The sequence below is a fragment of the Hordeum vulgare genome, chromosome 4H, assembly GCF_904849725.1.
Source record: "Hordeum vulgare subsp. vulgare chromosome 4H, MorexV3_pseudomolecules_assembly, whole genome shotgun sequence".
Lineage (NCBI taxonomy): Eukaryota > Viridiplantae > Streptophyta > Magnoliopsida > Poales > Poaceae > Hordeum > Hordeum vulgare.
The window spans coordinates 214484857-214511703 of NC_058521.1; positions in this window are offsets into that span (position 1 = coordinate 214484857).

The window sequence follows — 26847 nt, forward strand, 5'->3', positions numbered from 1 at the left end:
TAAGGTGTGCAGTAGACCCGGGGGCCATAGTGTTCACTAGAGGCTTCTCTCAAAATAGCAAATATCACGGTGGGTGAACAAATTACTATCGAGGAATTGATAGAACCGCGCAAAGTCATGACGATATCTATGGCAATGATCATATATGTAGGCATCACTTCCGAGACAAGTAGACTAATACTTTCTGCATCTACTACTATTACTGCACACATCGACTGCTATCCAGCATGCATCTAGTGTATTGAGTTCATGACGAACAGAGTAACGCCTTAAGCAAGATGACATGATGTAGAGGGATAATGTCAAACCAATGATGAAAACCCCTTCTTTTTACCCTTGATGGCAACAACATGATGCGTGCCTCGCTACTCCTTCTATCACTGGGTGAGGTCAACGCACGGTATGAACCCAAAACCAAGCACTTCTCCCATTGCAAGAATCATAGATCTAGTTGGCCAGACAAAACCCACAACTCGAAGAGAATTAGAAGGATATGAAATCATGCATAAGAGAGATCACAAGAAACTCAAATAAGATTCATAGATAATCTAATCATAAATCCACAATTCATCGGATCTCGACAAACACACTGGCAAAGAAGATTACATCTGATATATCTCCATGAAGATCATGGAGAACTTTGTATTGAAGATCCAAGAGAGAGAAGAAGCCATCTAGTTACTAGCTATGGACCCGTAGGTCTAAGGTGAACTACTCACGCATCATCGAAGAGGTCATGGTGTTGACGAAGAAGCCCTCCGTGTCCGTATCCCACCTTCGGCAGGGCACTAGAACGTGCCCCAGATGGGATCTTGCGGAAACAGAAGCTTGCGGTGACGGAAAAGTACTTTCGATGATCTCCTCATTTTTTTTCGGATTTTTAGGGAACATATAGGCGCAACCCCTAGGGCAGAGGGCGCCCAGGGGGGCCACAAGCCTGTGGGCTGCGGCCTCCCCCCTGGCCGTGGGGTGAGGGCTTGTGGGGCCCCTGATGCCCCCCTGCCTTGGCTCTCAAGCTTCCCGATCTTCTTCTATTACGGAAAAAATCTTTTCGGTGATTTTCTTCCGTTTGGACTCTGTTTCAAAATTTCCTCTGAAAGGGGTCAAAAACATGGAAAAAACAGGAACTAGCACTTGGCACTGAGTTGATAAGTTAGTCCTAAAAAATATATAAAAGGCATGCAAAACATCCAAAGTTTGACAAGATAATAGCATGAAACCATCAAAAATTATAGATATGTTGGAGACGTATCAGGGATCAATTGTAGCCTTTCGCAATAAGTAAGAGTGTCGAACCCAACGAGGAGCGAAAGGTAGAACAAATATTCGCTCAAGTTCTATCTACCACCGACACAACTCTACGCACGCTTAATGTTCTCTTTACCTAGAACAAGTAAGAAACTATAAGTACTTTGTAGGTGTGATATGATAGGTTTGCAAGATAATGAAGAGCACGTAAATAAAAACTAGGGGCTGCTAATATAAAGAAACAACTAAGTTAGTCTTAGTAGAGAGCTTTTTGTCACAAGAAGGTTATTTGTCCCTAGGAAATCGATAACTAGACCGGTAATCATACTTTCTCTACTTGGATCATATGCACTTATGATTGGAACTCTATTAAGCATCCGCAACTACTAAAGATCATTAAGGTAAAGCCAACCATAGCATTATAAGGTATCAAGTCCTCATTATTCCCATACACAAACAACCTACTTACTCGGGTCCGTGCTTCTGTCACTCACGCCACCAACCATAAGCGAATCATAAACATATTTCAAATCCTACAACGGGGATCCCTCACGTTTACACGACACGGAGAGCACCATAGTACATCACCAACAATAAAACATGCAACTCAAACTACTCAAGATCATGAATCAACCGATAGGACAAAACAGATCGACTCAAACATCATAGGATAGCCATAGATCATTGGAAAATAATATATAGCGTTGAGAACCATGTTTAAGTAGAGAATACAACAGGGGGAAGTGGTGTTACACCGCTGCATAGAAGGGGAGAGACTTGGTGATGACGGCGGCGAAGTTGTTGGTGTAGATATTCGTCACGATGATGGCCTCCGCGGTGTTCCGGTGCCACCGGGAGAGAGGGGGAGAGAGCACCCCTCCTTCTTATTATTCCTTGTCCTTCCCCCTAGATGGGAGAAGGGTTTCCCTCTGGACCATGGCCTCCATGGCGGCAGATGGACGAGAGCCCCTCCAAGATTGGATCGCTCTCTCTGTTTCCTTCTTTTTCTACGTTTCTCTCTATTCCAGATTCTAGCGTTTCACCGTTTATTATATTACCGGAGATTCGTAACTTTGATTGGGCTGAAATTTTTAGATTATTATTTTTCGGAAATTAGCTTTCTTGCGGCGAACGAAGGGAACCAACCACCTTATGGGGTGGCCACAAGCCTGCCTGGCGCGACCTAACCCCCAGGTCGTGCCCCTATGGCTTGCGGCCCCCTCGGGCACCGCCTTCTGTTGATTCCACTTCCCAAAATTAACAAATATTCCAAAATAAATCTCCATAAGTTTGTATCCCGTTTGGACTCCGTTTGCTATGGATTTTTTGCGAAACAGAATACATGCAACAAACACGAACTGGCACTAGGCACTAGATAATACGTTAGTCCCAAAAGTAGTATTAGAAGTTGCCAAAAAGTATATGAAAGTTGTAGAATATTGGCATGAAACAACCAAACAATATAGATACGACGGATATGTATCAACATCCCCAAGATTAGTTCCTTCTCGTCCACGAGTAGGTAAATGATAAAAAAGATATTTTTTGATGTGAAATGCTACCTTGCATAATCTTGATCATATAATCTAATCATGGCTTGAATATCATGACACAAGTGATTCAAAGCAATATGCTATCATTTGACATTAAGACAATAATACTCAAGCATGTCAACAAGCAACCATGTCTTTCAAAATATCAACACTAAAGAAAGTTATCCCTAGCCCATCATGCTCAATCATTGATCCATTCATGAAACACACTCAAAAATTATATATGCCCAATGCTCAAGTACGATCATAGGGTTCCCTAGTTGGTGCTTATAGGAGAAGATGGAGACTCAAAGCAAAAATAAAAATTGCATAAAGTAAATAGATAGGTCCTTCGTAGAGGGAAGTAGGGATTTTAGAGGTGCCAGAGCTCAAGGTTTAAACTGAGAGAGAAAATTATTTTGAGTAGCATGCTTTTCCTGTCAACGAAAACGACAATGTAGCTCACAATAGTTTCCATTCTAGATACATTATAGGCGGTTCTCAAACATAAAGGTATAATTTTTACTCCCCCTCCACCAATCAATCAAACCCACGGCGAGCCGTATCCACAGGTACCGTCCATACCAACAAGATTCCTGGGGGAATTTTGTTTCATTATATTTGATTTGATTTTGGAGCATGGAACTGGGCATCCCGAATACTAGCCACTTTGTCGTGAATGCTAGTGAATCAACACATATCGTGAGAATAACCAACCTAGGATGAAAAAATATTGGATACTCCCCACCGTTTCATGAGCGGTACGAGCACACAAAAGAGAAAAATTATTTTGAAAATTTAGAGATGGCACATACAAACTTGCTTGGAACGGCATGGAAGTACCACATATAGGTAGGTATGGTGGACTCATGAGGCAAAAGTTGGTTTAAGGATTTTGGATGCACAAGTAGTATTTCTACTTAGTACAAATAAAGGCTAGCAAATAGATTGTGAAGCAATCAAACCAAGAAACAAAAATTTACATAAGTGAGCATTGAGTCATAACAAACACTGAATAATGCATCACAGTAGGATATAACTTCATTGCATAACCATGGACCCTCGTTCATGCATAGGGAATCACAAACCTTAACACCAATATTCCTACCAATCCACAATTACTCACTAGAATGACTCTAATATCACCATCTTTATATCGCAAAACTATTGCAAGAAATAAAACATATCATATTTAGTGATCTAAAAGTTCAGTGTAGGATTTTATGACTAACCATGTGAATGGCCAACTCCTGTTAACTCTCTAAATAGATATAAGTGAAACATGAGAGTTTAATTCTTTCTACAAAATATTTTCCCATGCTCCAACAAATCTAAGTGAAGCGAAAGAGCATTCTACAAATGATAGTTTTCTATGTGTAGAGAAACAGGCAATCCAAACTTCAAATGATATAAGTGAAGCACATGAAGCGTTCTATAAAGCCATACTCCAAAGATATAAGTGAGGTCCAAAGAGACTTCTATAAATCAACCAATGACATTCTCATACAATCATGGTGCATTACTAAAAGAAAAATAAAAAATCACACGGCGCTCCAACATTTACACATATCATGTGACGAATAAAAATATAGTGGTTCTTAGAAGAAAGAGGGGATGCCTTCCGGGGCATCCCTAAGCTTAGTTGCTTGGGAGTCCTTGAATTTTACCTTGGGGTACCTCGAACATCAACAACCTTAGTCTCTGTCCACTCTTTATTCCTTCATCCATCGTGATCTCGCCCAAAACTTGAAAATTTCAATCACACAAAACTTAACAAAACCCTCGTGTGATCCGTTAGTAATAATAAAGAAAATTACAACTTTAAGTATTGTTGCCAACCTATACATATTGTTTTTCATTGTATCTGCTGTAATATAAATTTTCCATGGCTTATACCACTGATACAATCGATAGTTTCATCAAAACGAGCAAAATAATGCATCAAAAACAGAATCAGTCAAAAACAGGACAGTCTGTAGTAATCTCTATATTAACCATACTTCTGTAACTCTAAAAATTATGAAAACTTAGGAAGAAATAAACAATTTGCATAGTAGTACTGTGTAAAAATTCCAGAAACTTTTGACATCCGAGTAAAAAATATAAGTTCACGCACTACAACCAAAGTTTCTGTTTTTGCATTGCACACACCAAACAATCAATCTAATAATCCTAAAGGCAAATCTTGGCACATTCATTTTATAGTACAATGTATTGATACAAGGGGATAATTATTTTTGTTGAAAAGTTTCTATAATTAAGATTCACAAAATTGCCATGGGCATGAACAAAGTTCAAGGAGCCCCCCCCCCTTCAACGGTGCTCGTCCTTCTTACTTTCACTTCTCTTTTTGAAAACAATTTAGGTTCCCCTCTTTATTTTTTTTGTTTTAAAACTATATGAAAGCACACAAAAAAATAAAATGACTCTCTAAAACTTCCGGGTTGTCTCCCTGGCAGCGCGTTCTTTAAATCCATTAAGCTAGGCATAAAGTGCTCAAGTAATGGATCCACCCGGATTCCATGGTATATGAAATCCAAATTTCATTACCAATGATTTGTAATTTAGTAGTGATCACAAAGTAACATATATCACACAACAACGAAGTCTAACTCTCTTCCTATGCATCGGCATGTCATAAAAGAACAATTCATGCACACAATGTAAAGGCCAATGCATAGTATACACAATTTCTTGCTATCTTATTGTATTGAAAACATAGAGAGGCGGAGATGTAGTTCCTCTCTCATAATAATTGCAAGTAGGATCAACAAGCACATGCATATTATATCTATAAAAATCATCATGTGTAATAGTAAATGGAAACTCATCTATATAATCCTTAATATGTGCAAACTTCTCCAATATAGTGTAGTTGGGAGAATTCAAAAAGATAATAGGACTATCATGTGTGGGTGCAATAGCAACAATTCCATGATTAACATAAGGAACTATCACTACTAGAATCCAGTTATTTGCTGTCAGCCAGTTCTTTGTCGTCTGGTGGCTGATGGCAAAGAACCTCTTTGCCGTCCATTGACATCAAGCAGACGGCAAAGGGTTGACTGATGGCAAACACACTATTTGCCATATGTCACCCCTTTCCCATCTGCCAACAGACGACAAAGAGACCTAGGGCAGATGGCAAAGAGGACAGATGAGTCCCATGCCTGCGGTGTCCGATGGAAGGGGCTCTTTGCCATCCGGGGGCCTTTGCCGTCCGCCATGGGGCCCTTTACCGTCCGAGGGCGGACGGCAAAGGGGGAGACCCTATAACGGCCGTCACCCCTCCCCTCGCTCACTGTCTCTCTCTCCCCTCACCCACTTTCTCTCTCCCCTCACCTCACCCGCCCCCGGTGTCGCCCCGCCTCGCTCCAGCACCACCGGCGGCCGGTCAACCCTCCACCGCCCCCTGCGCCGCCCCCGTCCCCACGCCGCCCCCGCCCTCTGCGCTACCCCCTGCGCCGCCCCTTCCCTCACCCGCCCCCTGTGCTGCCCCTCCCCTCACCCAGCGTCTCCGCTCCTCTCACTGGCTGCGGGCACATCCCCCTGCGTCGCCCCCTCCCCTCACAGGCTTCCGGCGATGCCTCTGGTACGTACCCATATTTTCTGTTTTTTAATTAGATAGCTAGTTTTTTTCTTTTTTTCTATTAAATTATATAGTTAGTTTATTAGGTAGAATAAAGTAGATAGAAAAAAATAGATAGAAAATAAAAAACTTAGAAGAAAATAATAGAAGAAAAAACTAGAAGAAAAAAGAAGAAGAAGAAGAAGAAGAAGAAGAAGAAGAAAGAGGAGAGGAGGATAAAGAGAAAAGAAAGAAGAAAAAGAAGAAGAAGAGGAGGAGGAGGAGAAAAAAGAATAAGAATAATAATAATAATAATAATAATAATAATAATAATAATAATAAGAAGAAGAAGAAGAAGAAAAAGAAGAGAGAGGAGAAGAAGAAAAAAGAGGAAAAAGGAACCCCGGCACCCCGGCACTGACCCTCGACCCTCGACCCCTGACGCCCGATGCCACTGACCCTCGACCCTCAACCCCCGACGCCACTGACCATCGACCCTCGACCCCCGACGCCACTAACCATCGACCCCCGACCGTCGACCACCGACGCCACTGACCATCGACCCCCGACCCTCGAGCCCCGACAATCGACCCCCGACCATCGACCCTCGACCCTCGACCACCGACGCCCGACGCCACTGACCCTCGATCCCCGACCCCCGACACCAGTGACCCTCGACCCCCGACGACACTAACACCCGACCAGCGACACAACTAACCCCCGACCCCCGACGCCACCGACACCCGACACCACCGACCCTGTAAATTATGAGTTAGGCCACATATTTTCCGATTAGGTTAATTATAAAAACATCATATTTGTGTTGATCGTTTGAATTTCAATGTGCAGTTGTTCGACGACCTCCACGTGCGTTGTATGAGCTACGCCACTGTGTTTGTTGGTGAGCACAAATGACTTCTCCTCCTACCCCCCTTAATTTGCTCTATTCCGGTCTTCGTGCCGATGAAACTTGCTAGATATAGGTTTCTTCAATCATGAGTATGCGTGACCAGTATGCGTCTCTCGTTCGAAAGGGCGACATCAATAAATATGCATGTCTTTGCATATTTATAACCGCCATCCTTTCGAATTGTCCAACGTTACCCATGGAAAGCCTGAGTATGTGTAGATTGTGTTCGTTTTCCTGTATACTGTGCTCCGAATCCGATGCGGAATTTCGTCAGTGCCTCCCTATTGTTCTCCGGGTACACATCCTCTCTGCTTATTGTCGAGACGTGTATCAGGAGAACAGCGGGGAGGAGCTGCCGAAATTCTGCGTCGCATGTGGAGGAGAGCATGGGAAAACAAACCCAATCTACACATACTCGGGTGGGATTAGGACCTATCTTTACCTATTAGCGTGTAGGTTGCATGGACGTAATAAAACTGACAAACTTGATTAGCGGATGAATATAGATGATGAAATTATATATATATTTCTTGTGCGTCCATAGGTAGCTAGGCAACATGAGTGATCGTGCTTGGATGTACACTGGTCACCCTAGTAAGAAAGACATGACCAATGAATGGTTAACAAAAACCAGGGGGTTTGTGAGATCCGCATTTGCAAATGGCTAGCAAAAAACATGGTGCCCCTGTCCCAACTGCGACAACTGGAAAAAGCAGACATAGTTTCAAATGGGTAAACACCTGCAGAAGTGGGGTTTTACGCCTAATTATACGATGTGGACTTTTCATGGTGAGTCTGACCAACGTGCCAGAGCTGAGTGGATTTTTCGTCGCACCAACGAGCATGGTACCGGGATCGAAGAGATGGTGCAAGACTTTGATGATGCTTGGGATTCAGACGATGACATGGAGGAATTTGCAAAGGCCTTCTATGAAATGTTTGAGTCTTCAAAACGTCCTCTCCACCAGTAGACTGAGCTTTGTCAGCTAGATGCCATCGCAAAAGTAATAGCTCTAAAGGCTCAATTCAACCTAGGCAGAGAATGCTACGATGCGATGATGACGATATTTGGACGCTTTCTACCCAAAGGCCATGTACTACCTGCAAACATGTACTAGTCAGAGAAAATCCTCCGTGTACTTAAGATGCCCTATGAGAAGATACATGCCTGTGAGATTGGATGTGCCTTATTTAGGCTTGAGTATGCGGCCTTGAACTATTGCCCCATTTGCAATTCTTCCGGGTATATTGTGGTAGACAACGGTATGGGTGAGAAGAATCAGACCAAAATCCCCATTAGTGTTCTTTGGTATCTGCCAATCGTACCAAGACTTCAACGTCTTTTCATGCGAAGAGACGGCCAGACATATGACATGGCACAAATTGGGAAAAAGAACCGAACTAGATGCGGATGGGAACAAGATGCTGGTACACACTTCAGATGGTTTTGCGTGGAGGCACTTCGATGCATTACATAAGGATAAATCAGAAGATCCAAGGCATCCTAGAGTTGCCATCAGCACAGATGGGTTCAGTGTGTATGGTACGACGACAGCACAATACAGTTGTTGGCCTGTATTTTTCATTCCACTCAATTTGCCACCCGGAGAGATTATGAAAAGAAATAACATTTTCTTGACATTTATAATCCCAGAGCCCAACTATCCGGGGAAGAATATGAATGTGTACATGCAACACGGCATGATTATCTCGGTCGGGATCTTAAGGATGAGTTGCAAGAAGCCTAGGATAATAGGATCAATACCTACGACACGGCTACCAAAACAAATTTCAAAATGCATGTGTGGTACATGTACTCGACGCATGATTATCCAGCGTTTGCGCTATTCGCTGGCTGGTGTTTGCATGGAAGGTTCCCGTGCACCACATGCAAGGCAGCTCTTCAGTTCCGTTGGCTGCAGGCTGGTCGCAAGTTTTCTTGCTTCGACATGCATAGACAATTCCTGGATCCTGACCATAAGTTCAGAAAAGACAATAAGAATTTCATCAAAGGTAGAGTTGTCAAAAACACTGCACCAGCTGCATTGAGAGGCCATCAAACCCTTGATGAGTTAAACACTCTCGAGCCTAATCATTTGCGTCCAGGATACTTCAAAGGGTATAATACGGAACACGCCTAGACTCACAAGTCATGCTTATGGGATCTGCCTTACTTCAAAGACCTCCTTTGCCCACACAACATCGACATGATGCACACTGAAAAGAATATTGCGGAGGCCATTCTTGGTACATTGCTCGACATAGAGGGGAAGTCAAAAGATAATCCTAAGGCTAGAAGCGACCCGGAGGCTCTATATGATAGAGCATTGCAAAACTTGCGACAACGGAAAGGAAAGAAAAGCATAGCGAAGCCAAAGGCATGGTTCAATCTTGAAGGACCAGCTATGAGGGAAATGCTATTGTGGGTGAAAATGCGGTTGATGTTCCCCGATGGGTATGCTGCGAATCTAAAGAGGGGAGCGAGTCTTGAGAAACTGAAAATATTTGGTCTCAAGAGTCATGATTAGCATATATGGATTGAGCGGGTAGTGCCGATGATGTTGCGTGGCTTTATCCTTGAGGATGAATGGCTAGTACTGGCAGAGCTGAGCTATTTGTTTTGTTCTCTTTGTGCGAAAGAACTATCGCCAGGCGTTCTAGGTGAAATGGAAGAGTTGGCGGCGGAGTTGATCTGCAAATTAGAAAAGATCTTTGCACCGGGCTTCTTTAATCCAATGCAGAATTTTATTTTGCATCTCCCGACCGAGGTAAGAATAGGGGGTCGTTGAAAATCGATGGTGCTACTCAACTGAGAGGATACAGAAGATGCTTCGAGCTAAGTGTAAAAATAAATGTAGAATTGAAGCATCGATGGACGAGGCATTCATTACTGAGGAGGCGGCAAACTTCGTGACAGCACACTACGAAGCCAAAAATCATCATTTGCATAACCCGAAGCCTCGGTACAATGATGGCGATCCAAAAAAAGTTCGATCCAACCTCATCCTATTCAAAGGTAAGCTCGCACCATCCGGTGTTTCGAAAGGGAAATCATTGGATGTCGAAGAATGGCGGACCATTTCATTGTATATCTTCACCAACCTAACAGAAGTGCGACCGTACATCGAGTAAGTTCTCGGTAAATTATTGTTCCTCAACTTCTAATTCCTTTGAACTACTCTTATTCCCGGATATTTGATATAGTCGATACATCGCCGAATTCTCGGATGGAGCGGTCATCGAAAAGGTTTCCGTCGAAGAGTATGAGCTTCTCGCAAAGCATGGAGGCCACTATCCTGGTTTCATCTCTTGGTTCAAACAAAGGGTAATTAATTACCATTAATGGCCCATTTGATTTCTTGGTCTAATTTGCAGCTAATGCATCCATTCCTTCGTATTAAACTTGTAGGCTGATGTAGAGTCTATGGACGCCGAGTTGGGACAAGTCGATAATGGTTTTGACTATAAGGTTCGTTCAATTGAGAAATACAACATCAACGGGTATCACTTTCGTACCTTTGGCAAAGAGCTATCTATGCCCGACGTAAAGACTACAAATTGTTCTGTCTCTGCTATCGGCAAAGGAGGCATCGAGTATTATGGAAGAGTTGAAGCAATTTATGAACTTTTATTGTATGGTGAAAACCCACCGACCGTCGTAGTCTTCAAATGTTATCAGTTTGAGCCGAGGGAGACTAGGACTCATGAACATATAGGACTAGTCGAAATCAACCAAAACACCCACTTAGATGTTCCCGATGTCTATATTACGGCTCAACAGGCGACACAAGTTTTCTATCTACTGTCGGCCTTCCAAACAGATCCAAATCTCAAAGGTTGGGATGTCGTTTATGAAGTGCCACCCCATTTTAGACCACCTACCCTCAATGAAGAGGATTACGAACCTCACATTAACCCAGACACATATGAAGGAGAATTCTTCCAAGAAACACGTGTGTGCAAGAAACGTTTCAAGAACCGCTCTACTTCACCCCAGTCGAGCTCGCCATCGAGGTTAGTTTAATGGACTCAACTATCTTTCCGCATTATGTTGTGCGTTGGAACCAATATGATTACAATCCTAACAAAGAGTTGTGTTGCAGGCTCCTATTATGAAAGAGAGAGAGGCAATGCGGGTGGTTTTGGCGAAGAAGGATAATGAGATTAGGGAGCTATACGAGAGGACGACTGCATTGGTGGAGGCAGAGAGGGCACGGAATGATGCGTCTAACAGGGCCATATACGAGCTCTTCGTGGTAAATTTCTTCTTCATATTATTTCAAATCTTGCATTTTTAATGTCCTTTCATTAATAACTAAAAAGTTTGACTTGTCAAAATCAAATGTACATTCTATGTGCGAGAAGACCGGTGAAGTCCCTCCGGCGATGCCTGTCATTAACATGGCTGGGACGGTGAGTTTCATTTCAATGGAGTGATATTAAGAGTGTCATCATGATAACGACACATTGCAAACGATGTTTGGTGCAGAATATCTCCCGAAACGCATCGCACGACCCTTCTACAGTGGAGCCTTCTCCAGGTGAAACAAGCCAGAGCCACCGTGCTTCACCGTCGTGATGACCATTATTGCTGAACAACCGCATAATGGTATAATATGGCTTAATAAGCATAGTTAGCTCCAAAATGACATATTTAACCCAAGTTAGCTCCAAAACGACATATAGTTAGCTTGGCTTCCACCTAAATGACATAATTAGCTTAGTTAGCTCCAAAATGACCTATTTAATAAAAAATGAGCTATAGTTAGCTAAGTTCTCTCCTAAATGACATAACAAGGCTTACGTAGCTCCAAGATGACCTATTCCCCTTAAATTAGGTATTAAATGGCCTATAATTAGCTTAGCTAGATCCAAAATGGCTTAATAAGCATAGTTCTCTCTCGAATAACCTATTTTACCCAAGTTAGCTCTGAAATGACCTATAGTTAGCTAGGCTTCCACCTAAATGACATAATTAGCTTAGTTAGCTCCAAAATGGTCTATTTAATAAAAATGACATATACTGAGCTAATTATTCTCCAAAATGACATAATTAGCTCCAAAAAGGCATAATTAGCTAATTTAGCCAGAAGAAGGGGACAAGAGCAAAAGGAAGAGGAAAAATGAAAAGAATGAAGAAGAAGAAGAAGAGAAGAAGAAGGAGAAGGAGAAGGAGAAGGAGGAAGAAGAAGGAGAAGAAGGAGAAAGAGGAGAGAAGCTCCTTCTCCTTCTTCTTCTCCTTCTTCTTTTCTTCTTCTTCTCTTCTTCCTTCTCCTTCTCCTCCTCCTTCTCTTCCTCCTCCTCCTTCTTGTTTTACTTCTCCTTCTTCTTCTCTCCTTGCTTCTTCTCTTTCTCTTATTCTACATAGCTTAGACTCATCCAACAAAGACTAAATTGGCTAATTATCCTACAAAAATATATAATTAGCTTAGTTAGGTGAAAACATCATAAGAACCTTGGTTAGATCATTAAAATGACCAATTTAGGTCAAAATGAAATAACAAGCTCAAAATGAAATAACAAGCTCAAAATGGCATAAGAAGCTTGGTTAGCTCATGAATATTATATACTTAGTTTGGCTTCCACCTAAATGATATAATTAGCCAATTTAGATCCAAAATGGCTTAATAAGCATAGTTTGCTGCGGGATGACCTATTTTACCCAATATAGCTCGAAAATTACCTATAGTTCGCTAGGCTTCCACCTAAATGACATAATTAGCTTAGTTAGCTCCAAAATGGTATATTTAATAAAAATGACATATACTTAGCTAATTATCCTCCAAAATGACATAATTAGCTCCAAAAAGGCATAATTAGCTAATTTACCCCGAAGAAGGGGACAAAGGGAGAAGAAAGAGGAAAAATGCAAAGAAGGAAGAAGAAGAAGAAGAGAAGAAGAAGAGAAGAAGAAGGAGAAGGAGAAGGAGGAAGAAGAAGGAGAAGAAGGAGAAGGAGGAGAGAAGCTCCTTCTCCTTCTTCTCCTCCTTCTTGCCCTTCTTCGCGTCCTTCTTCTTTTCTTCTTCTTCTCCTCTTCCTTCTCCTTATCCTCCTCCTTCTCCTCCTCCTCCTCCTTCTTCTTTTACATCTCCTTCTTCTTCTCTTCTTGCTTCTTCTCTTTCTCTTCTTCTACGTAGCTTAGACTCATCCAACAAAGACTAAATTGGGTAATTATCCTACTAAATGACACAATTCGCTTAGTTAGGTGAAAACATCATAAGAACCTTGGTTAGCTCATTAAAATGACCAATTTAGCTCAAAAATGAAATAATAAGCTAAAAATGGCATAAGAACCTTTGTTAGCTCATGAATACTATATACTTAGCTTGGCTTCCACCTAAATGATATAATTAGCCAATTTAGCTCCAATATGGCTTAATAAGCATAGGTAGCTCCAAAATGACATATTTAACCCAAGTTAGCAACAAAATGACATATAGTTAGCTTGGCTTCCATCTAAATGACATAATTAGCTTAGTTAGCTCCAAAATGACCTATTTAATAAAAATGATCTATACTTAGCTAATTATCCTCCAAAATGACATAATTAGCTAATTTAGCCCGAAGAAGGGGACAAGATGAGAAGAAAGAGGAAACATGAAAAGAAGGAAGAAGAAGAAGAAGAGAAGAAGAAGAGAAGAAGAAGGAGAAGGAGAAGGAGGAAGAAGAAGGAGAAGAAGGAGAAGGAGGAGAGAAGCTCCTTCTCCTTCTTCCCCTCCTTCTTCTCATTCTTCTTGTCCTTCTTCTTTTGTTCTTCTTCTCCTCTTCCTTCTCCTTTTCCTCCTCCTTCTCCTCCTCCTCCTTCTTCTTTTACTTGTCCTTCTTCTGCTCTTCTTGCTTCTTCTCTTTCTCTTCTTCTACGTAGCTTAGACTCATCCAACAAAGACTAAATTGGCTAATTATCCTACAAAATGACATAATTAGCTTAGTTAGGTGAAAACATCATAAGAACCTTGGTTAGCTCATTAAAATGACCAATTTAGCTCAAAAATGAAATAATAAGCTCAAAATGACTTAAGAACCTTGGTTAGCTCATGAATATTATATACTTAGCTTGGCTTCCACCTAAATGATATAATTAGCCAATTTAGCTCCAATATGGCTTAATAAGCATAATTAGCTCCAAAATGATATATTTAACCCAAGTTAGCTCCAAAATGACATATAGTTAGATAGGCTTCCACCTAAATGACATAATTAGCTTAGTTAGCTCCAAAATGACCTATTTAATAGAAAATGACCTATAGTTAGCTAATTATCCTCGAAAATGACATAATTAGCTCCAAAAAGGCATAATTAGCTAATTTAGCCCGAAGAAGGGGACAAGAGGAGAAGAAAGAGGAAAATTGAAAAGAAGGAAGAAGAAGAAGAAGAGAAGAAGAAGAGAAGAAGAAGGAGAAGGAGAAGGAGGAAGAAGGAGGAGAAGAAGGAGAAGGAGCTGCTCCTTCTCCTTCTTCTCCTCCTTCTTCTACTTCTTCTTGTCCTTCTTCTGTTTTTCTTCTTCTCCTTCTTCTTCTCCTTCTTCTTCTCCTTATTTTCTTCTCATTCTCCTTCTTCTTTTCTTCTTCTTCTTCTTCTCCTTCTTCTTTTCTTCTTCTTCTCCTCTTCCTTCTCCTTCTCCCCCTCGTTCTCCTCCTCCTCCTCCTTCTTCGTTGACTTCTCCTTCTTCTTCTCTTCTTGCTTCTTCTCTTTCTCTTCTTCTACGTAGCTTAGACTCATCCAACAATGCTAGGTAAAAACATCATAAGAACCTTGGTTAGCTCATTAAAATGACTAATTTAGCTCCAAAATGACATAATAAGGTCAAAATGGATTAATAATCATACTTGGCTACGAAATGACTTATTTTATCCAAGTTATCTCTAGAATGACCTATACTTAGCTAAGTTCTCTCCTAAATGATATAATAAGGCTATATAGCTCCAAGATGACCTATTCCACCAAACTTAGCTATTAAATGGCATATACTTAGCTAAGTTTTCTCCGAGATAACCTATATATATATACTTCTTCTTCTAGCATTCTTCTTCTAACTTTCTTATTTTTCATTTTGCAGATTGCATTCACTTCACGGGAAGCTTGGATCATATTGATGGAATGCTTGAATATGATTTCTTGTACCATGGCTTCACGGAAGCTTGTATTGAAACTATTGTAGTATATGGATATATATGAAACTTTGTATGCATGTATGAAACTGGTGTAATATATGGTTTGGTACGGATGCAACTTGCAGAATATGTATGTACTATGGATGAAAGTTATTTTAATATGGTTATGAGTACGGAAACAAATTTATTTTTGTCAAATATATATATATATATCGTGATTATTGTGAAAATTGCTGGATATAATAGGAAATAAAATAAAAAGGGGTTGTTTTCAGCCGTTGCCATCAGGGGTAAGACGGCAAAGGACTCAGGGAAGACGGCAAAGAGGGGAGAGAGAGGGGTTGGGTCCCCCCTTTGCCGTCAGCCCCCTCATGGTGAAGGGGGGAGGGAAAACGGCAAAAGAGGGGAGAGAGAGGGGATGGGTCCCCCCTTTGCCGTCAGCCCCCTCATGGCAAAGGGGGGAGGGCAGACGGCAAACAGGGGAGAGAGAGGGGCTGGGTCCCTCCTTTGTCGTCAGCCCCCTCATGGCAAAGGGGGGGCAGACGACAAAGAGGGGAGGCCTGCCGTTAACACTAAACGGGGTGGTGTGTGGATCTGCCATCCCATTTAATTTGCCGTATTCCCCCTCATGGGAAAGATTCTTTGTCGTCCGCCTTACAAAAGCAGACAGTAAAGAACCTCTTCACCGAATATTTTTTTGCCATCTACTTTGCCGTCTTCTGACGGACGGCAAAGCCTTTGCCGTCCGTGGTTCCCCTCTTTGCCATCGGCCATGGCAGACGGCAAATTTTCAGATTCCTGTAGTGTATAGCAAGTACATATCCATAATCATCATTTATATTGGCATCATGTCCAAAATCATAGCAAGCACTAGGTTCATCAAAAATGGATATTTCAAACGAATCCGAGGGATCATAGCAATTATCATAGCATTAATCCTTCGGTAAGCACGAATGGAAATTAAACAATGTATGAGTTGAAGAGTTACTCTCATTAGAAGGTGGGCACGGGTAGCTAAACCCCTCTTCCTCCTTTTGTTGTTCTCTCTCCTCCTCATCTTTTTCATCCAATGAGCTCACAGTGTCATCAGTTTCTTCTTCCATAGATTCCTGCAAAATATTAGTCTCTTCTTGGATAGCGTAGACTTTCTCGAATCAATCAATATGGGCATTATATTCATAATTGGCATAACAATAACAAAGCATAGCTAAATTCTGAGAACGGTAAACATCATCATCATAATCTTCAAACTTTTCAAACAAAGCTTAAATTTCATAAGCACCCTTAAAAGCAACAAACTCTTCTATTTTTTCCAAATCATAGTAATCATATATACCATTAGCATAAGAAGCCATGGTTTCAATATCATTAAATTTACATGAAAAGGGAAGGACTTTAGCCTTCATTAAAGTAGTGTATAATATCTTCTACATAATGAGCATCGAGGGTTTTAGGAGGTTCCACATATCCATGAATAGCAAGTACACATAATGTTTTTGGTATTTTGTGTTTCCTACCCATATCTAAAGATAGAAAACAAGCTAAACAGCAAAAAAAATCTACTTAGTGATAAAGCAAACAAGCACACACGAGAATATTCACCCCATGCTATTGCTCCCCGGCAACAGCGCCAGAAAAACGTCTTTATAACCCACAAGTATAGGGGATCAATTATAGCCTTTCTCGGTAAGTAAGTGTGTCGAAGCCAATGAGGAGGTAAAGGTAGAACAAATATTTCGTCAAGTTCTATCAACCACCGATAGAACTCTACGCACACATAACATTTGCTTTTGCTAGAACAAGTATGAACCTAGAAGTAATTTGTAGGTGTGATAGGATATGTTTGCAAGATAATGAAGAACACGTAAATAGAAACTAGGGGCTACTAATATAAAGAAACAACTAAGTTAGTCTTAATGGAGAGCTTTTTGTCACAAGAAGGTTATTTGTCCCTAGACAATCGATAACTAGACCGGTAATCATTACTGCAATTTCATACGAGGGAGAGGCATAAGCTGACATACTTTCTCTACTTCGATCATATGCAGTTATGGTTGGAACTCTAGCAATCATCCGCAACTACTAAAGATCATTAAGGTGAAACCCAACCATAGCATTATAAGGTATCAAGTCCTCTTTATTCCTATACACAAACAACCTACTTACTCGGGTATGTGCTTCTGTCACTCATGCCACCCACCATAAGCGAATCATAAACATATTACAAACCCTACAACGGGGATCCCTCACGCTTGCGCGACACGGAGAGCACCATAGGATAGCACCAATAATAAAACATGCAACTCAAACTAATCATGATCATCAATCAACCCATAGCACAAAACGGATCTACTTAAACATCATAGGATAGCCATCCATCATTGGGAATTAATATATAGCATTGAGCACCATGTTTAAGTAGATATTACAGCGGGGTTAAGGGGTGTTACACCGCTGCATAGAAGGGGAGAGAGTTGGTGATGACGGCGACGAAGTTGTTGGTGTAGATCGTCGTCACGATGATGGCCCCGGCGGTGTTTCGGTGCCACTGGGAGAGAGGGGGAGAGAGCCCCATCCTTATTATGCTTCATTGTCCTTCCCCCTAGATGGGAGAAGGGTTTCCCCTCTGGTCCATGGCCACCATGGCGGCAGAGGGGCGAGAGCCCCTCCAAGTTTTGATCTCTCTCTCCGTTTCCTTCTCTTTCTGCGTTTCTCTCTGTTCCAGATTCTAGCATTCACCATTTCCTATATTCCCGGAGATCTGTAAATATGACTGGGGTCAAATTTTAGCTCGATTTTTATCCGGAAATTAGCTCTCTTACCGCGAAAGAAGGGCACCAACTTCCTTATGGGGTAGCCACAAGCCTGCCCGGCACGACCTACCCCCAGGCCACGCCCGTATGGCTTGTGGGACCCTCGGGCACCGCCTTTTGTTGATTCCACTTTCCAAAATTCACAAGTATTCGAAAAAAGTCTGTGTAAGTTTTTATCCCATTTGGACTTCGTTTGATATGGATTTTTTGTGTAACAAAAAACATGCAACAAACAGGAACTGTCACTCGGCACTCGATTAATACGTTAGTCCCAAAAATAGTATAAAATTGCCAAAAGTATATGAAAGTTGTAGAATATTGGAATGAAACAATAAAAAGTATAGATATGACAAAGACGTATCAAGACCGCATGGGATCAAGATGATCAGATATGTGTAATCTTTGAATCGGTTGGGCTTCCCGCTCTTGGATGAGCTGGCTACTGATGCAGTTCTGGGTTCTCTTCCAGCTAGCTATGGGATGTTCATCTCGAACTATCATATAAATGACATGGATAAGAATCTCGCTGAATTGCATCGGATGCTCAAGGTGGCAAAGCAGGATATTAAGAAAGGCACGCATCAAGTGTTGATGGTGCAGAACTCGGCAAACTTCAAGAAGAGATGGTGCAAGAAAATGGTAAGGCGAAGGGCACAAAGAAGGTTCTATATGCCGCTGAGCCAATGTCCGGACCAAACTCAAACACCATTTGCTTTCATTGCAAGGAAGCTGGCCACTGGAAAAGAAACTGTAGCAAGTGGCTTGTTGCGCATGGCAGGAAGGCTGGAGATGCTTCTTCAGGCAATGGTACACTTGTTACATATGTTATAGACATTTACCTTGCTGACATACCTAGTAGCTCTTGGGTATTTGATACCGGATCGGTTGTTCATATTGGCAACTATTTGCAGGGGATAGTAAGAACTAGGCATGTGGCACAAGGGGAGATTGACATCAGGGTCGACAACAAAGCAAAAGTTGCTGCATTGGAGGTCGACACGATGCAGCTCCAACTTCCTTCTGGATTTATTTTTGAATTGAATAATTGTTATTATATTCCTGCACTTAGTGAGAATATTATTTCTGCCTCATGCTTGATGAGTCAGGGTTATGAATTCAATTTAAAGGACAATGGTTGTTCATCTTACATGAATGGAACGTTCCACACCTATGCACTCATTGTAGATGGGCTATTTATTTTGAATCTAGAAATGGAACCAGTCTAGGATGTGAATGTCAACAGGCATAAGCTTAATGAGATAAAGACAACATACTTTTGGCATTGCCGGCTTGGACACATTAGTCTGAAAGACATGAAGAAGCTCCATTATGATGGACTCCTAACTTTGTATGACTTTTGGTCGTTCGATACATGCGAATCATGCTTGCTAGGCAAGAGGACTAAGTCTCCTTTTCCAAAGAGTAGCGAGAGGGCATACGAGCTATTGCAGCTAATACAAATATATGTGCATTGTCCAATGAGCAGGATGGCCAAAAGTGGCTATCACTACTTTGTGACTTTTACCGACGACTTTAGTAGATGTGGATATATCTATTTGATGAGCACAAGTCGGAAACTTTTCAAAAGTTCACAGAGTTTCAAAATAAGGTTGAAAATCAGCTCGCCTAGGTGATAAAGCTTCTGTGATCAGATCGTGGAGGTGAGTACAGGAGCCTTGACTTTGATGATCATCTGAAAATCCGATGGATAGTACCTCAGCTCACACCTCCGGGTACGCTGTAGAGAAACGATGTGTCAGAATGGAGAAATCGAACCTTCTTGGACATTGTTTGATTGATGATGAGCAAATCGTATTTACTCTTGTCATTCTAGGGATATGCTCTATAAACTATAGCTTTCACACTTAACAAGGTACCATCAAAATCCGTAGACAAGACACCACATGAGATGTGGACTAGGAAGAGTCCTAGCTGGTCTTTTGTAAAGATTTGGGGTTGTGAAGCATTTGTCAAGTGACTCATGTTGGACAAGCTTACACCCAAGTCGGATAAATGCATATTCGTGGGATATCTGAGGAAATCCTTGGGATACAACTTCTACAAACGAGAAGAGAATAAAGTGTTTCTTGCTCGGAATGGGGTTTTCCAAGATAAAGAGTTTCTGAGTCAGGAAGCCAGTGGGAGAACAGTGCGAGTCAAATTAATTCGAGAGCCACTCATGGATGACTCGGCTGGTGATGAGATGATACTAGAGTCGGTCACAGAACCCGTAGTGGAGACGGCACCAGAGCCATGGAGATCGGAAAGGTTGCGCAAAGTGTGCAACGTGTTGTCTCTAGAAAGCGACAAGACGACCACTTTTGTGGAAGAGATAGTGAGCCCAAATTATGAGTCATGGTTGGAAGCCATGAGATTTGAGTGAATGTCTGGGAATTGGTTGATCCGCTGCTTTGTGTAATAGCCATTGGTTACATATGGTTATTTAGAAAAAAACCGATGTGGATGGATATGATCAGATCCACAAAGCCTTGCTTGTCACTAAAGGATATGTACAAGTTCAAGGAATTGACTGTGACGAGACCTACTCACCGTTAGTGATGCTAAAGTCGGTAAGGATCATACAAGCTCTAGATGCATATTTCGATTATGAGATATGCCAGATGGATGTCAAAACAACTTTCCTTCATGGAAATTTAGAAGAGGATGTATACATGATACAACCAAAAGGTTTTGTCGATCCAACTAATGCTGGTAAAATATGCAAGATCAAGAGATACATTTATGGAATGAGGCAAGTAGCTTGGAGTTGGAATACTCATTTTGATGAAGTTATTGTTGACTTTGGTTTCATCAAGAACGAAGAGGACTATTGTTTATACAAGAGGTTTAGTGGGAGCTCGATACTATTTTTGATCTTGTATGTGGATGACATACTTCTAATCGGAAATGATGTTTCGATGCTGAACTTAGTCAAGGAATCATTGAGTGGAAAGTTTTCAATGAAAGACCTTGGAGAGGCAGTGTACATTTTAGGCATCAAGATCTATAGACATAGATCAACGAGTCTGCTCGGCTTAATCCACAACATGTACATAGACAAAGTGTTGAAGCTGTTCAACATGAGTGGGGCCAATAAAGGGTTCTTGCCCATCTCACATGGTAAAAGGCTAAACAAGACTCAGAGCCCTTCAACTGTTGATGAGAAAAATCGGATGAGTTGGATTTCGTATGCCTTGTCAATAGGATTCGTGATCTATGCCATGCTATGTACACGATCTGATGATGCCCATGCAATAAGATTAACAAGCAGATACAAGGCCAACCGTGGTGAGAGTCACTAGGCAGCGGTAAATACTATCTTGAAGTACCTGACAAGGATTAAGAGATGTTCCTAGTTTTTGGATGTGAGGAAGAGCTCCATGTAAAGAGTTAGGCTGATGCTTTTTTTCCCAAATCAGAGGGATGATTGTCGATCACAAACTAGATTCGTGTATGTCATGAATGGAGGAGCACTGAGCTGGATGAGTTCGAGGCAAGATACGTTGTCCGATTCCACAATAGATCATGAATACATTTCGGCTTGTGAAGCTGCAAAGGAAGGTATTTGGATTCAGAAGTTCCTAGAGGATCTCGGTGTCTTCCCTGGCTTGTCAAAATAGTTGGACCTTTATTGCGATAATTCAGGTGCCATCGCACAGGCCATGGAGCCAAGACAACACCACAAGACCAGGCACATAGACCGAAATTATCAGTTGATACGAAAGCTCGTACAAAATGGTGATACTAATTTATGCAAGTTCCATACGGATGCAAATGGTGTAAATCCGTTGACTAATCCGCTTCCACAACCCAAGAATGAGAGGCACGTTAGAGCTATGGGCGTTCAATGTCTATTTGATTGACTCTAGTGCAAGTGTGAGACTGTTGGAGATGTACCCTATAGTCCTTGGACATTATCAATGATGTGTATCAACAAAGTACGTAGATTGTTTGTGAGACTATGCATTGTATGATGAGTGTCCTAAATGGTCCCTAGTCAAACGGGTTGTGTGGATGCGCAACCAGTTAAACTAGCATATGACACGGTGGATGGTCCAGTCTCACTGGCCATGTAGCATTCGATGCTAACCAGATAATATGCAGAAATATCTGGTCGGACCTAACGTAGTCGGATCCGAGCCCAGATAAGGTCCGAGTTGCACAGGCCCAACTATGAGACACAGTGATAGGTCATCTATGAGTCTCTAATACAACATACGTTCTATTTCCTAATACCTAAGCTAGCGTATGTACTCGGGATGGTGACAGAGTTACTTTGGGCGACAAAACGCTACTCCATGACTGGTAGTTACAAAGGTAGGTTTCAGGCTTGTCCAAACCCATGTTGTGAGACATTGTCAAGCAAGATGGGATTTTCCCCTCCGATCAGGAGAGATATACTCTAGGCCCCTCGGGTGATCTCACGTGGATAAGCATGGCCATGCGACGAGGATTATGAGATGATCCAAAGTGTTGGTCAGATTCACTCGGACTTGAAAGAGGTCGTGCTACAACAAGGATCACCATGTCACCTTGTGCACGACAACATATATCGTGTGGCAAAGGGAACCGAAGTATGAAGTACAAGTTCGCCTAAACAATGTTATCATACACCTAGAGTCGGCACGCTTTTCTAGAGGCCTCTACCGACTGGTCGAGTCGGATGTGATGTGACGGGCAACCAAGAGAACGAGAACCTAAGGGGCCCCGTGCTTAAGGGAAGGAACACATGGGATTTAGGGTCCATGCGAGGCCCAAGAGTTGAGTCCACGCCGGACGCCAATATATATAGTGGAGGTGCAGTACACTTATTTAGCTGATCGCTTCAGCGTCGTCATTACACTACAAGGAAAAACCTTATAGGCAGGACCTCAGTAGTAGTGCTGGAAAACAAAAAACGCTGCTCCTAATTAGCAGTAGCGCGTCTCCAGCTAACCCCTACTACTAACACCTTAGGAGTTGCGCTTCTTTGTAAAAACATGCTACTACTATGTGGGACGAGACTATGCCACCAACGGTAGCTGTACTAGCAGCGTTGCCCAAAATCTAGCGCTACTTCTAAGTGTTTAGGGGTAGTGCTTTGTTTTGCAGCACCACTGCTGCTAGTTGACCGCACTTAGTAGTAGTGCTCTCTCTGACGCAGCGCTACTACTAATAGAATAGCAGCAGCGCTCACTGATATCCAGCGCTACTGCTAGTTGTGGCTGCCACCTTTTTACCCCCCTCCCCTCCCCCACTTTCACCTCTCTCCCCCTCCTCTCCCCTCTCTACACTCTCCTCACCATTGTTTATCTTCTTCTCTCTTCCTCCTACCTCTCTTCTCTCCTCATTAATGCCCCCCTCCACCATAACTTTCTTTCATAAATGACTTCTCTCACATCTCCTCCCCACCATAACTCCCTCTCCACTATATTAATTCCCCCCTCCACCATAACTCCCTCTCCATTAGTTAGATAGCTAGATTCACCTCTCCTCCCCAACAACTATATCTTGCTAGCTATTTAGCCATCCACACGTGCTCTTTCGATCGGTCTCTCTCAGCATCTCACTCGATCGGTCTCTCTCGGGAGATATGTATAGGTGAGTAAAAAGTTGTTCACTTAAAGAATGGGATTATGTGTGTGAATGACAATATGTGTGTTTGGGATAAATATATGGAGAGATTTGTGCGAGTGTGACATGCCATCCGATCGAGTTGCTTATGTTTTGCCGAAATGACGATTTATTTCCGTTTCGGTGAATTTTGAGCAAACTCAATATGCCCTATTTTTAGGCAAGGTCATGCCAAAATTTTATATGACTTTGAAGCATGCATGCTTTATTTATTTTTATAACCCTTTTGCTTGTTATACCGTGGAGTCGGTCATGAAGGTGAGTGGAAGGAAGGTGGAGCGGTACATGCAATCCGCGGTGATGGACATGCATGCAAATAATCGGACTAGGATTAGATGACCGTGTGCAAGATGCAAGGAAGGAGTCCTTTTTGACCCTTTTGATCGTGGCACTTTTAAGGCGAACCTACTAATGAATAGTTTCATGGATGGATGTACTCGGTGGATTAGTGAAGAATATGATGATGATGATGAGGACGTCCAAATGGAAGGGAATAATTACATGGGGCTAGACGAAGACATGACCGATCGACACAAACACGATGGTGCAGGAGATGGCGGCGGGGAAGAGTCCGGAAATGACAGCGGCGGAGAAGATTCCAGACACGGTGAAGAAGAGTACGGACATGGCGGAGAAGAGGCGGTGGTCACACCATAGTCTTCGACGCTACTAAGTGAAGTCGTGCAAGGCCCTCATGTTCAAGACCTTCGCCAGAGTACGACTGCCGAGAGAGCTGCTTCTAGAGAGGAGGCCCAGCTGGCTCAACTTGAAGTGGACTCGAGGACTCCATTGTATGACGGTTGCGATCCCGAAGTGACCCTCTTGAGTTTCACGCTCAAATTTCTAAAGACGAAGGCCAAAAACAAATGGACAGACAAAAGCCTCGATGAGCATTTGAAGTATCTACATAATAAAGTTGTTCCCGCGGGGAACCTATGTCCTAGTAGTGTCGAGGAGGCAAAGAAAATCGTTTGCCCTTTTCATTTTCCGCACATTAGGTACCACGCATGCATCAACTATTGCATCATTTATCAGTGGGAGCACGAGAAAAAAACCAACTGTCTAGTGTGCAATGCTTCTAGATACAAGAAGGCAGGAAAGAAAGCTCCTCAGAAAGTTGTATGGTACTTTCCGATCACTCCCCGTCTGCAGTGGTATTTCGTAGATCCTAAGGAAGCAAAGCTCATGCGCTGGCACGCGGAGAGGAATAAGCCCGACGATGGAGGTGATCCGAGGCTAAGACACCTCATAGATGGTAGCCAGTGGAGAGCATTCAACACCGTATATGGATTTGCTAAAGAAGATCCAAGGAACATCATGCTTGCTGCGAGTACCGATGGCATGAATCCGTTTGGAAACCAAAAGAGCAACCACAGTACATGGCCCGTATTTGTATGGATGTACAACCTCCCCCCATGGAAGTGCATGAAGACAAAGTACATACACATGTGCATGCTGATTCAAGGGCCGAAACAACCGGGAAATAGTATTAACCTGTATATGGCACTTCCGCAAGAGGAGCTATACACGTTATGGAAATCACCGACATGGACATGGGACACCAGCAAAGGAGAGTATTTCCATATGAGAGCCGCACCGATGACGACGGTGCACGACTATATCGATTACGGGTACAACTCAGGTCAGGTGTGCCATGGTTACTGCGGATGCACGAGGTTCATGGATGATACAATGTCTCAGCAGCTTACGTCAACGAGAGATGGCTCAAGAAGGATGACCCGTGGAGAAAGCATGGAGATGTTTTCAATGGGTTGGCTGAGTTTCAATGACCTCCAGTAAGAGAGCGGCGCCGAAATCGACGATCTGTTGAGAAACTGGGAACAATGCCCCATGCGGGAAAGGTCAAAAAGGCGCCGCAGCCGCTGCTGAAGGTATGGGAAATGAGGTCTTATTTCTGGGACTTGGAGTACTGTTCCAATCATGACACGCCTCATTGCCTTGATCAAATGCATATCACAAAGAATGTCGTCGAAAGATTGCTTGGCACACTGATGAACATGCCCGAGAAGATAAAGGATGTGCCGAAGGCAAGGAAAGACTTGGAAGATTTGAAGATCAGGAAAGACATCTACCGTAAAAAGTTGATGGAGGAGACAGAGACCGAGACAGAGGAGGGGGAAAGGGGAAGAAAAGTCAAGAAGAAGGAGGAGAATTATTGCCCCCTTCCTGCTTCACCTTAAGTCCGAAGGAGATCGATCAATTCATCAAGTGCCTTATGGGAATCAAAGTCATTTCCGGTTACTGTGGCGAGATAAGCAGATTTGTAGTCCCCAAGAAGAAAAGGTTCAGCGGGATGAAGTCTCATGACTGTTAGGTGATGATGATGCAGATACTCGTGGTTGCCTTTAGAGGGATAATGGACAAGCACGTTTGTGACACGCTTATTGGTCTGTGCAACTTCTTCGACGTTATCTCTCGAAAGTCCATAAGTGTGAAGAAGCTCCGAAGGCTACAGGAAGAGATCGTTTTCATACTATGTGAGCTTGAGATGTACTTCCTGCGCGTGTTCTTTGATGTCATGGTGCATCTGTGTGTCCACATCGTGGACAACATCATCGACCTCAGGCCGACATTCCTTCATAGCATGATGCCGTTCGAGAGGATGAATGGGGTATCTGACGCATGAGTGCATCTCCTTTTGCAAGAATTATATAAGCGTCGGAGACCCTGTTGTTGGTTTCCCATCAAGAAGCACGATGGGAAGCTCGAAGGAGATGGTCAGAACAACATCTGGAGGAAATTGCACGTGGACTACTCGGAACGACAGAACGACTTTGACATGGACAAATTAGTAGTGCTACAACACCTAGATGTGGTAGATGATTATGTGGCACAACACAAAGAAAGCATCGCAAAGAAGTACCGTGATAAGGGGATGCTCAAGACGGACGTCAAAGTTACTGTACAACACAACGCTACTTTCTTGCGTTGGTTCAACGATAAAGTTCTTGAAAATCCCCCGGAAGAGGGAAGTTCGAACGGATTGCTCGTACATGCCTTAGCACATGGCCCTGTGCCCAAGATCGTGACC